The following is a 13723-nucleotide window of genomic DNA, read 5'->3' on the forward strand; positions in this document are numbered from 1 at the left end:
CAGCTTGCACCTCACTTAGCTGGACATATTGGCGTTAATTTTCAAGTTGATTTGATTTCTATATCAAGTATGAGAATTAAAAAAAAATTAAAATATTATATTTTAAACTTAACAAATTTATGTACAATCGATTAGACCATTGATTAATGTTTAATTAAAAGCTCAAAAATTAAAATAGACAGTTTTATAGAAATCAAATAAACTGGTCAGTTGTTTTAAACCGGCACTGGTTCGCCGTTTTGCCTGTCGAATTGACTGTTTAGGGCGGTTCCAAATGATTTGATGCAGCAGAGTGTTTTTGAATGAACCAGAACCAAAGCTATAACTGATTCACAGTCGAATAGGTCAAACATGTTGCTTTGCTATAGTTTTCAAATCCTTGAATATAACAACTATATACAGATGTTCGTAGAGAGCTCATAACTAAAACAATATGTTTTAATAACTATAGTAGTTGATACCGAAAAAAAAATGTCACCTACATAATCAAAACAACCCACCCTAGAAGTATGAATATCATATGATGCTAATATAAAATTTGGCTTGAAATTGTCAAGAACAATCTTACAACAACAACAAAACCAACAAGTCTTTACCTACTAAGTGGGGTCAGCAACATTAATCATTTTTCTCCACCATATCCTATTGAGTGTCATATTTTCATTTAATTCTAACAAATTAAAAATCATTTTTATACAACATGCCCGTCTTTTTAGGCCAACCTCTATCTTTCTTCACATAAGTCAAATCTAAAACATCTACTCTCATAACCAGATCATCACATGGTCCACGTCTAATGTGATCAAACAATCCAAGACAACTCTCTCTAATCTTGTTTATCAGTAGAGCTACAACAACCCTTTCACGGATATATTTGTTTCGCTTTTTGTATCTAAGAGTCAAGTCACACATCCCACTTAGCATTCTTATCTCAGCAGCATTTAACTTAGTTTTATGCTTCTCATTTGTAGGCCGAAATTCTATGGCATAAAGCATTTCAGGTCGCACCACCATCTTATAAAATTTCCTTTTAAGTCTAAGCGGCACTTTTCAATCACATAATAAGCCCGACACATTCCTCCACTTCAACCATCCAACTTGAATTCTACTAGTAACATCCCCATCTATTCACCATTACTTTGAACAATAAACCCAAGATATCTAAAACATTCACTATTTTTAATGATTTGATCACTAGTGTTACAATTTTGCCACTAGATCTGCTACTACTAAAATTACATTCCATGTATTCTGTTTTAGATCTACTCAAGCGAATGTCTTTAGACTCTAATATAGACCTTCATAATTCAAGTTTATCCTAAACTCTTTCTCTAGTCTTATCCACAAGAAGGATATCATCAACCAAAAGCATACACCAACATACATCCTCCTGTAGATGGCCAGTAAGTGCATCCATAACTAAAGCAAAATGATATGGGATTAAAGTCGATCCCTGATGTAATCCAACTGAAATAGGAAAGCAATTGGCCAAGCCTCCTATTTGAACATCAATAGCAGCTCTAGTATACATGTCTTTAGTGACTTGAATATATGTCTTTAGCAGCTCTAGTATACATGTCTTTAGTGACTTGAATATAAGTCACATCAACACATTTCTTTTCTAGAACTCTCCAAGAACTTCTCTTGGATTCTTATTATAAGCTTTTTCTAAATCAATAAAAATCATATGTAAATCCTCTTTACTCTCGTTGTATTTCTCCATCAAACCTCTCAATAAATTTATAACTCCCATAGTAGACTTGCTTGGCATAAATCTAAATCGATTAGAAGAAATTTTTGCATCACGTCTTAACTTATGTTCAATTATACTCTCCTAAAACTTTACTGTATGACACATTATCTTGATTCTTTTATAATTCGCACACTCATATGCATTCTCTTCACTCTTAAAAATAGGGTTCAAAAGATTTCCTCCACTCCTCAGACATCTTTTTAGTTTTTAAAATAATATGAAAAAGTTAGTAAGCCAAAAAATTTTCAAATCTCCTAAATGTTTTCATACTTCTATTAGAATATCATCAACTCCTATTGGTTTTCCACCAATAACTTTCTTTAAAGCCTCCTCAACTTCCTTTTACTAACGCGACAGTAAAAATAAAACTTTTTTTTTATTATTAACAATATTAAAACCAATAAGGTCGTTTGTGATTCCAAAAAAGAGTCTGAACCATATTAAAAATAAATGTCTGATCACAAAACCCTTTATCTTCTATATCAACTCTCAAACCAGTTAATCGAACAAAAATGAACCACAATAAAGAATACATATTTGAACAATATGTCTTATGAAGTCTGTTACTCTAGTTGAGGAGCTTTCTCATTTCTATTGCAGTGAAGAAGAGACCTTTTAGCCAAATAAAATAGTGAATCAATATTCCACAATATTTTTCTATTCAGTTTTGTGCTACTTGAAATTAAATACAGTACCTTATTGTTCGTACAACAAAATTGATACACATTTTACTGTTAATGGCAAGTTGTAATAATATAAATATTTAGCTATAATTATTCTCATTGAATAATTTGCATTTCGTGTTACTCAAAAGAAAACAACACTTCTACGTTTTGTTTTGAAACTATAATAAATCAAGTTAAAAAAAAGAAGCATCTCTACGGGTTTCGTCTTTAGGTGCCGCATGCCCCATTCGAACCAATCAAAATAAAGAATGAGTGAGGGGGCAGAAATTGGAGAAGAAAGAAGAAAGAAGAAAGAAGAAAGAAGAGGAAGGAAAGAAACTAGTTTTATCGGAAGGAGAATTAGGAGACGGCGAGCAACTCAGTGCTGAAGGAAGGAGAGGCGCTCGTTTCCTTTACAGGCGGCGTAGAGACAAAGTTAAAGGAGGCGATGTTGTGCCCTAGTCGAAGGAAGGAGGAGACTGGATCCGCAGCATTGTGTTGCATGTGGGAAGAAAAGGAGAACTCTCAAACTCGGATGTTTTTGATAAGATGATGGCTGCAATAACTCAGATGATTAAGAACTCTCAAACTCAGGTCAATTCTAATGAGGGAGGTCAGATTGACGAGTATTTGAAACTATTTTAGAATATCAGGTAACCTCTTTTTTTCTGGAGAATGAAGTCCAATGGATGCTGAGACTTGAAAAGATTTTAGATGAGTTATCCTGTCCTACAGAGAGAAGAGTTATAACGACCACTTTTGACTTAAGGGAGAACCGAAGAGATGATGATGATGACAATTGCAAGAGAATGTGAGGGGTAGAGCTAATCACTTGGCGCAGCGGAATGAATTTATGACAACTTTTAGAGACTAGTTCGTCCCATGTCAACCATGAGACATATGCGGGACAAATTTCTTCGGTTGGTACAGGGTGATCGTTCGATAATTCAGTACAAGGCAAGGCTCATTATGCTTTCAAGGTATGCACCAGTGTTAATTCCAAATGCACAAGAGAAGAGTCATAGGTTTTGTTCTGGGCTGAAGAATATGATTAGGCAGTTATTGACTCCTCTTAGAATCGATTACTTTGTTTTGGTGGAGCGGGACAGGAGAATTAAAATGGATTTACAAGCTACCCGGAGGAGGAGGAACTTTCAGAAGAGAAAGAATTTAGAGACATCCAGATTTCTTCAGGGCTCTTACGGCAGACAATTCTTCTAATAAGAAAATACAAAAGCTAAGAAATTTAGATCCAACAGTGTTGGCAACCATATTGAAGCAAGTAAATGTGATAAGTCTAGGAAATTTCAAAAAAGTGAGTGACTTAATAGATCCAACACTTATTTTTGGTGTCGCCAACTAGAACATATGACAAGAATTTGCCTAGATTGGGACAGAGGGCTCTAGCAGATTAGGGAAACTATTGCACCACCTCAGAGGAGCTTTGATAGGTCTAGGGCAGCTGAATCTTCAGGAACAGTGTCAAATCATGGTCAAACCCATCAGAATGTCCAACCGAGGGTTTATGCTCTTTTACGGTAAGAAGATAAGGACTCCCATGAAGTTATCACAGGTATGTTTTACTTCAATTTTAACTAAGTGCTCATTTAATTATAATAGAATTCATGTTAAGTCATGTTATTCATAATGTCATGTAAGAATTTAAATTTATTAACAAGTTATCCATAAATATTCAATGCAATATATTTAATGATAGTTATCATATAACTTCTGAATAGAGCAATAAAAAAATTTGTTTGAGTTAGAAGTTTCACATTCTTTTATAACTGAGGAATTAATTAAAGTGGTATTATCTGTTGAAATTTCAAATGATACTCCTATAGAAGTTAATCAATTATGCGAGATTAAGCAAATAATTGGCGGAAAAAAATTTGATGCACAATTGATTGTGTTACCTTTGTATGAATTTGAGGTAATTTTAGGCATGGACTAATTGTCTATGGAATTTTGTCACAATTCATTGTGATAAAAAGACTGTCAAAATAAATTTATTTGAGAGACAGGTTAAATTTTGTGTTGATGGAGGGTTGACCATGATAAATACATGTTTGAAAGCTTTCAAATTGTTGAATCATGGAAATCAAAATCACTTGCTCATGTGACAGATGCCTCTAAGTAAAATCTTTGGGCGATATTCTACTGGTCAGAGAATATCCAAAAATTTTTCTTGATGATTTACCATGGTTATCTCCTGTGAGTGTGATCGCTTTCACTACTGAGCTACTACCAAGTTTTGAGTCAATATCCAAGGCACCCTACAGAATGACAGTTAAGGAGTTGCAGAAATCGAAAAATCAATTGTAGGAATTGCTAGATAAGAGGTTCATTAAACCTATTGCGTCACCTTAGGGAGCTCCAGTATTATTTATGAAGAAGGATGGGGGCTTTAGAATGTTATCCGGAGTAGAATAAACTTACTGTGAAGAACAACTATCTACTGCCGAGAATCGATGAATTGTCTGATCAATTGGAAAGCTATCACTAGTTGAGGATTAAAGTGGAAGATATAACGAAGGTAGCTTCCATGGCCAGATATGGGCACCATGAATTTGTGGCAATACTATATGAACTGACTAATGCTCCCATAGTTTTGAATGATCTTATAAATATGATTTTCAGATAATTTTTTGATACTTTTGTGATTGTCTTTATAAATGATATATTGGTGCATTCAAGAGATGAAACCAATCATACAAATCATTTGCATGTTGTTCTGCATGTTTTCAAAAAGAATAAACTATATATCAAATTTTCTAAATGTGAATTTTGACTTTAAAATTAGGTTATTTTTGGACATATTACCAGTGAAGATGACATATCTATGAATCATAATAAGATTAAGACGACCGTAGATTGGCCAAGGCCTACTACTGTTAGAGAAGCATAAAATTTCTAGGTCTAACTAATTATTATAGGAAGTTTGTAGAGGAATTTTCACATATTGCTATGTCATTATCCAAATTAACTCAACAAGAAGTGAAGTTTGATTGGATTGATCGTAGTGAAGACGCTTTCACAAATTGAAGTCTTGCTTGATTATTGCTTTAGTAATTGACTATTCTTTCTGGATCATATGGGTTTAATGTTTTCATGATGCATCTTTGAAAGGCTTGGATTGTGTACATATGCAACATAGAAGGGTCATTGCATATGCTTCAAGGCAATTAAAGAATCATGAAAAAAATTATCCAACACATGATTTGAAATTTGCAGCAGTTGTGTTTGCACTTAAAATATGGAGCCACTATCTATATGAAGTCAAATGTGAGGTATTTACAAATCACCAAAGTTTGATTTTGATAATATATACATCGACAAAGAATTGATTCTGAGGCAATGGAGATTGTTGGAGTTTATTAAATACTATGACTTGAATAATCAATATCACCCGGAAAACACAAATGTGATGGTGGTTGCACTGAGTAGAAAGGCTTCACAAGTACTTTGAATTGTCCATTCACTTGTGTTGACCTCATTTTGTATGACGTCTATTATGTTCTTCTTTTCCCTAGAGATTATGATCTAGCCTCAGTTTTTCTTAGAGACTCCTAGAAGATTAATGGAGGAACTAACACCAAAATATAGGCTTCACAAATAAAATAGTGTCATGCATTGGATGGTGCACTTAACTTTGACGTGACAAAGTTGACTCTGCTCTCATTTGTGATTTTCAAGAGCCATCTTCCAACAATCAAATAGAAAATAATCTCATCTAGCTTTGTCTCAGTAGGACCATAGTTCGCATAAAAACACGGAGTATCAGGTGATAAATTGTAAAACATATTGATTACCTCCGGTGAAAAAGATACCAATTTTCCTCGAACCATAACTCGAGCTTCTTCAGCCTCAGAGAGGTTTGCATATAACTCCCTGACTATAAAAATAACAGCTACAACAGAAAAACAGCAGAATCGTTCCCATTGTCAGCAAACTAAAAGATCTTTTACTGATCCACCTGGACTTTTGAAACATCGCTCCTGGATAAGTTTTCATAATTGCAAAACATCATTATACCTATCTTAAGCTTTAGAACTCACAAATTTGCTCGAATAGAAATGACATTTTCCTTTGCTCCTCTTCATTCTTGTTATCATTCTACAAATTTCATAAAATCCCACAATAACTTCAAAAATTGAATCTAATCTACTAAACTCAACTCCTACAAGCATAAACTACACTTTATATGCAATTTTCATAGATTTTTCCTCATTTTTCATCATGAATAGTGATTTTTGGGTTCTTCTAAATGTACTCAAAATACATGGTGAAAATCCAAAATTTTTACATAGAAGTGAAGCTCTTACCTCAAGTAATCCAAATCTAGAATTTTTTTCTCAATTCCACCAAGAAATATTCACAAAATAACATGCCCTAGCCTCCAAAATCGCGAACTCAAGAAGTTAAAGGTGACGGCAAGGGTAAAAATGGCGATTTTCGAGGTTATTTTTCACTTTTAACCGTTTGCGAACCGATTTTCGTAAACTGGCGCTTAAGCGCCAGCGTCTCGGGTTACATCGCGCTTAAGGGCGAAATTTTGAAGCTTAGTCGCCAGTGCACTATTTTTGATATTTTCGAACCTAAGTAAAATACACTATTAGGCTACCCCTAAATGGTCTCATAACACTTAAATGACTATTTTCTCTCCTACAACTCTCATCTCCCTCTAAACTCTCCCATATAACTCAATTCAATTCGAGACAAAAATAACACTTATTTTCACAAAAACAAACAAATACATTCATTCACAAACTAGTAGAAGTACATGTAACATTTAATTCTCACTCCAAATAGTCTCGGATGAGAAAATTTTCTAAATACAAACACTTAATGAACTTAAACAATTAAACACAAAAGTCATAAAAACTAAAAACAAACACTAACACGTAAACACGACTCCTAACAAAGAAACTCTAACACAGAACTTAATTTCATTCTTCATTTGTTGGGACAAACTCCGGTCTTTCATTAGTCTCTCCTTGGACAATCAGAATATAAAGTTGATAAAACGGACGGTGGTGACGAGTTCTGTTACTATCTTCTTCAATCCATTTCTGTTTAAGATACATCTCATTATCGGCTTCTTCTATATAACTAGTATGGTTGAATTGCATTTTCAATTGTCATCCAAAATGCTCTATATGTGTACGAATCTCATTTACCTTTGTTTCCAGTAAAATCATGAGTCTCAATTTTCTTGATCTTTTCCGATATTCCTTCAATACTAACGGCTAAGAAACTCAATACCTTTTCCGATATTCCTTCAATACTAACGGCTAAGAAACCGCTATACATCTCTTGTGCACTTTGACTAATGAATTTTTTCCTCATGGTCTCTTCCTTATTCTTCAAATTCATCTCCCATGAAAACATCTTATTAAAATCTCTCTCTTGTAGACTTTAGGGCTGAAAATGATCTGGGGTGAAATTCTTTCACAAAACCCTTCTATTTATAGGCCTAAATCCCTCTAGTAACTCCTAGACACGTCCTAAAACTGCCTTGGAACGTTTTAGGGCCTATTTGGGGCAACTGCAACTTATTGAATAATCTGCAGATAAGCTGATTAAAAATAATCTGCTGATAAGCTAGGTGCGGTGGCTATTAAAAATTTTTATTTTTTTGGAAAAGCCAGACCTAGATAGGTGCGGTGTGAAAACGTTATTTTTAGTGTTTTCAAAACGCAGTTTACCCAAATAGTCTAAGTGCATTTTTAAAACGCCGCCGTACCAAATAAGCTGCCCCAAACTGACCCGCCTTGGCATGTTTTAGTCAACCAATTGGCGATTAAACCTTCTAGAATATGAATTTCACACATGATTTTTAACGTCAGCGTTTAATTTTGCACCAGTCAGCTTAACGTCTAAATTCTCATTTTAGCATGTCTAGATCACTAAATAAAGTCTTAAAATCATTACTAACACAAAATAGTCTCAAAAATACTACCCTAAAAAAAAATACTACCTCAATTTTTCTTAATCACACACAAACAATATTCAAAGCAAAAACACACTGATAACTATGGCTTGTCTCCCACAAAGCGCTTGATTTTACGTCGTCAGCGCGACGTAAACAATGCTTATTCTAGTTGACCCAACATCATTCGATCTTTAAATTTATATCGATCTCCTACTAAATAAGATTTCAGTCTATGATCATTCACTTTAAACACTTTATCAGTTTTATGATCTTTAATATTCACAGCTCCATAGGGATAAACTTTCATCACAATAAATGTGTCCATCCACCTGGACTTAAGTTTGTCTGGAAATAATCTTAATCTTGCATTATATAGCAAAATTTGTTGCTCTGACTGAAAATTTTTAGTAAGAATCATTTGATCATGCCACATCTTTATCTTTTTTTATAAATTTTGCACTCTCGTAAGACCTATTCTTTATCTCTTCAAGCTCATTTAATTGCAATAATCTTTTCTCACCAGCATCTTTCAAATTTTCTCACCAGCATTCTCACCAGCATCTTTCAAATTATAATTTAACTTTTTAATCGCCCAAAATGTTTTATGCTCAAGTTCTACTGGTAAGTGACAAGTTTTCCCAAATATTAGTCTATATGGGAACATTCCTATAGGAGTTCTGTATGCAGTCCTATAAGTCTACAAAGAATAGTCAAGTTTGACTGATCAATCCATTTTTGTTAAATTTATAGATTTTTCCATAATTCTTTTAATTTCTCGATTGGATAATTCAACCAAACCACTTGTCTGAGGATGATAAGCAATAACAATTATATGATTTATATGATATTTCTTTAATAATTTCTCCATTATAGCATTTTTGAAAAGACTTCTCCTATCAGTTATGATAACTCTTGGCATCCCAAATCTACAAAATATGTTCGTTTTCAAAAATTTTGCAACACTTTGAGCATCACATCGAGGTAAAGCAACAGCTTCTATCCATTTGGATACATAGTTCACTGCTAACAGTATATATAAATTTTCGAAAGCTGATGTAAATGGTCCCATGAAATATAATCCTCAAACATCAAATATTTCAACTTCTTAGCATATAATTGAGAGGCATCTCATTTCTTCTAGTATCATTATCTACTTGTTGACATCTATCACAAGTTTTTACACAATCATGAATATTTTTAAAGATACTAGATCAATAAAATTCAGATTGTAAAATTTTGTATGTTGTTTTATCAACACTAAAATGTCTCCCAAACAACACTAAAATGTCTCCCAAAATGTCTCCCAAAACCAGAATTATGATATTTTTGGATAATTTCATAAATCCCTTCTAAAGGAACATATCTTCGAATAATCAGATTCTTTCTTTATTTATATAAAAAAGGGTCATCCCATAAGTTAGCTTCATAAATAAAAATTAGTAAAATCCACAAGTCAATTAATAAAATTTTAATTAAAATTAAAATAAATTAAAAATTACAAAACTGCCCTTAAGAGTAATTTGAACACTTTGAAACTCTAAAATCTTTGAAACATAATTGTAACTCATTGATAAAATATGAAACAATCAATACATAACAAAATCCATATGTTTAAAATTGAATTTGGGCACGCTTTTAACATTCCCGAAATTGCAAATGTACCATTTATAACTCTTAAATCCTTAACTTGACCACTTGCAAATTAAAATTTATAAAACTTGAACTCAAATGATTGTTATGTAAGAAAACAACAAAAATTTAACAAAATTTGAATGGAAAATAATTGAAGGCATGTTTCTAATTTTCCCAAAATTACAAATGTGCCCTTAAATGTTTTTCAACCCTTAAGGTAAATCTCAATAACTTAAAATTTGACGAGTTTAACTTAAAACTACTAATGAAAGGTAAAAATAATAATCAAATGTTAAAATCCCTAAACATTCAAAAGTGACTTGAGTATATTTGTAATTTTTCTTTAAAATTACAATAAATCATTTTCACTCTCAAACCAAACAAGTTACTAAAAGTGCAAATATTAACCAATCACTTCAAATTACTCATCAAAAAATATTAAAATACCAAAAACAAGTTAAATTTTGAGATAAAGTGGTTTAAGTGAAAATTAACAAGTTTAAAAATACACCCCTATGAACCAAAACATTAAAAATTTCTCTGAGAGTACTCCAAATAAAATGAAATCTTCACCAACAAATCAAATGAACAAATAAAAATCAAAGAATTCAAAAGTATCACTCCTTAAATAATTTCCAATAATACTTAAATATTAACTCACTCAACAAATGTATTAATTCATAAAGCATTTCAAGTGAACTCAAGAACGACTTAAAAATAGTAGAGATTGTTCGGGATTCCAATTCAAGCACCTCTATGAAACTTTAAGGGTTCTATAGAGAATTTAAACACACTTAAGCTAAAAATATTCAAAATTCCTAAAAAGTCGTAAAAAGTGAATCTTAATTAAATAATCAAGTAAAATTAAAAAAAAAATTAGAAATCATTCAAACTTACAGTAGACTATAAAACTCATAAAAAATTCACTAAAACTTAAACATAATTCTAACTAAACAAACTCAGTCATGTATCATTCGAGGAAATAACTCATGGTTGGCAACAAAGAATTATCTGGTTATTTCTAACTAGCAAACTAAAAATACTAACGACCCTGAGATGATAGAAACCATTGGATCTTCATTTGGGTAATCAAAAATTAATTAAAAGACAATCCTATTGAAAATCAAATAAGACAAAACTCATAAAATCCGAAAGATATTAAAACTTAAAGTAAATATCTAATGAACAAACAAAATAAAACAAAATTTGAATAATAATCCCCCTTGATCTACGAAGGTTTCTCGAACAACACAACACAATTGCTTATGGAAATCTTTCGATTAAATTAGGATAACTACCTATTTTGGATAACATTTAGATGTCATAAGATTAGGCCAGTGAGGCCGTTTTGTTATGTTTATAATTGTTTGTTGGCTAGACAATTATTTAGAAAGAGTAGAATAGTCTTTTTTATATGTTGCACTCATGTGGCATGCTAGTTTAGGTTGTTATAGATTTTCTTTATATATTTTTAGATTGTCATAATAAGCTTAAGATGTATTAACTTTATTTTGTAAGGCTGTTGTAGGAAACCTAGATTGTCATGTTGAAGTGGGTTTTCTTTCTTACAGTGTCTTTTCTCTTTTTAGTTGGTATGTCTGACCTAGTTAGTCAATTGTTGGCATCCAAACTATTTAAGGGAATATGAAAATAAAAGCGAAATATGAACATCAACTCAACCAACTACGATGTATTTTTGGCCAATGAGTCTAATATAGGTCTAGGGTTGGCACCCTTTTCGTCGTCTTTTGTCTTTATTATTTGTACTATATTTTCTACCTGAATCAAATAATTTTAATTTAATTTTTCAAAAATAAATGAAGCTCTTAACTAAAATAAAAATTACACAATATTACATTCACATTTTTGAAACGACAGGCATATAAAATAACTAAATTGATAATTAAAAAAAATTGAGCAGTAACATCTTTTTTAATTAGGAATAGCCACAAAAATATAGTCATTAGGCATAAAACATTTCATATTGCTTCTACTCCTTATTTTCAGACCCTCATTGCAAGAGAAGAAGTAACTTGCATTTGAGAGTCACCACCTTCTAGAGTGAGTTTTACATTTGCAAATCAATTGGTTTTATGAAAAGATCTCCTAAACATTCATCATCAAGGACTTCTATACATGGCTTGTGTAATTCACTTGGCATTAAAAAGCTACTAGAGTATGGTGAGCTTTAAAATGCTAAAATTTTAACTTACCAAAATATATTTGCATTAATCTTAGAACAATATGCATATGAGTCATATTTAGACAGATTGATTTTAAAATCAAATTGTAAGACATATTTTTTCCTACTAATAATAAATCTTAGCTTGCACTCATTGAAACGGACCATGCATAGATTTCACTGTGTTTAGGTGATTTAGATAGCAGTCCTCTCCAGACAGGGTTATAAGTCCATTGTATTTTGTTTGTTATGGTTTTCCCTTTAGACTAAGTTTTTGAAGTTTCACTTCTTTCAATGAACCACACTTTAGCTTATGATTCTGAGGCTATTCGTTAGTTACGATATAAATTCTCAATTCTCAAGCTTTCACACGACCATATATTGTGTGATCTAAATCTTGAATTTCTAATAAAATGTCAAAATGAAACATAAAATAAATTTCTTTCAAAATCATTAAAGCCGAACAAGAGAATAGTTGAGATGCCGCTGAGTTTCTTAATATTTTTTATACTACCTTCTACTCTTCATTTGTGTTCTATAAAAAAGTTTTCACTTTTAAGTTTTCTCTTGATATTCCTAATGATCAAATATGAAAACTAAACTTAAAAATCTCTTGAAAACAAAACAACAGCTTTAACCGAGAGTTTTATTTAAGTAATATTTGTTACTCACGATATAATTAACTATAATAGATTGCCCTTATATGAAGTTTAAACTCCATACTAATCTAAACTATAGGGGAATGATTTGTTAATTTTCACTATAGACCTTACAAGTATCCAAAATTTCTTCATTTAAGTAATTGAATCAATCGTAAAGTGAAATTTCTATTTTTGAGGTAGTATTTTACTTTTGATGTTAAGTTTGACTATTTAAACAATTATATATTCAGATTTGTATGGTATCCAAATCACTCTATTCAAAAATAAAATCACAACTCAGCAGGATCAATTACTTAAAGATTTGGAGAGGTTGATACTGTATATGACTGGTTTTGGTGATGATATTATGGCTCAATTGAATCAATTGTCTGTACAGTCCACTTTGAAGAGCAGAATCAAAGATTCACCAACTACGGATTGTTGACCTCAATTTTCGTGAGGTCTAGTATTCCTCGTAGGAGTTAGGATCTAGCCTTAGGGGTAGCCTTAGGGACCTCCCTTGACTATCTTAGAACCTTAGAAGTGGTGCCCACCTCGTTTTTTAGTTCGACCTATTTCCGTCCTCTTTTGGAGTTCCAAGTGTTTGGTATCGACTTCTAGCACTTAGAAGGATGAAACCGACATGAGGAAACCCAAAATGGATTCCTATAGGACCTTTTGAGCCTTAGGGTGGCCTTCTGCACAATTCGCACGCCCGCGCGCGTCCGATCGCCGCAATTCGCATTGCCTGCATTGCTACTTGTCGAATGCTCGATTAAACCACTTGGGACGATCGATCGCGGGTCGAAATTATGTGAAATTTGAATTTCGACGCGTTTTGACCCGATTGTCGACGACGTCGTCCGAGCGACCCCGGATGACGAAACGGACTACGCCGACGCGTCCAGAACGTCG

At 32.5% G+C, this 13723-nt stretch overlaps 1 protein-coding gene across 3 annotated transcripts in view; it reads right to left on the reverse strand.

Annotated features, from left to right (window-relative positions):
• Positions 1 to 13723, reverse strand: part of LOC110024214 (protein tesmin/TSO1-like CXC 3) — a 47768-nt gene that overhangs the window by 4737 nt on the left and 29308 nt on the right. The window lies entirely within an intron of this gene.

Source organism: Phalaenopsis equestris, unplaced genomic scaffold, assembly GCF_001263595.1.
Source record: "Phalaenopsis equestris unplaced genomic scaffold, ASM126359v1 Scaffold000251, whole genome shotgun sequence".
Classification (NCBI taxonomy): Eukaryota; Viridiplantae; Streptophyta; class Magnoliopsida; order Asparagales; family Orchidaceae; genus Phalaenopsis; species Phalaenopsis equestris.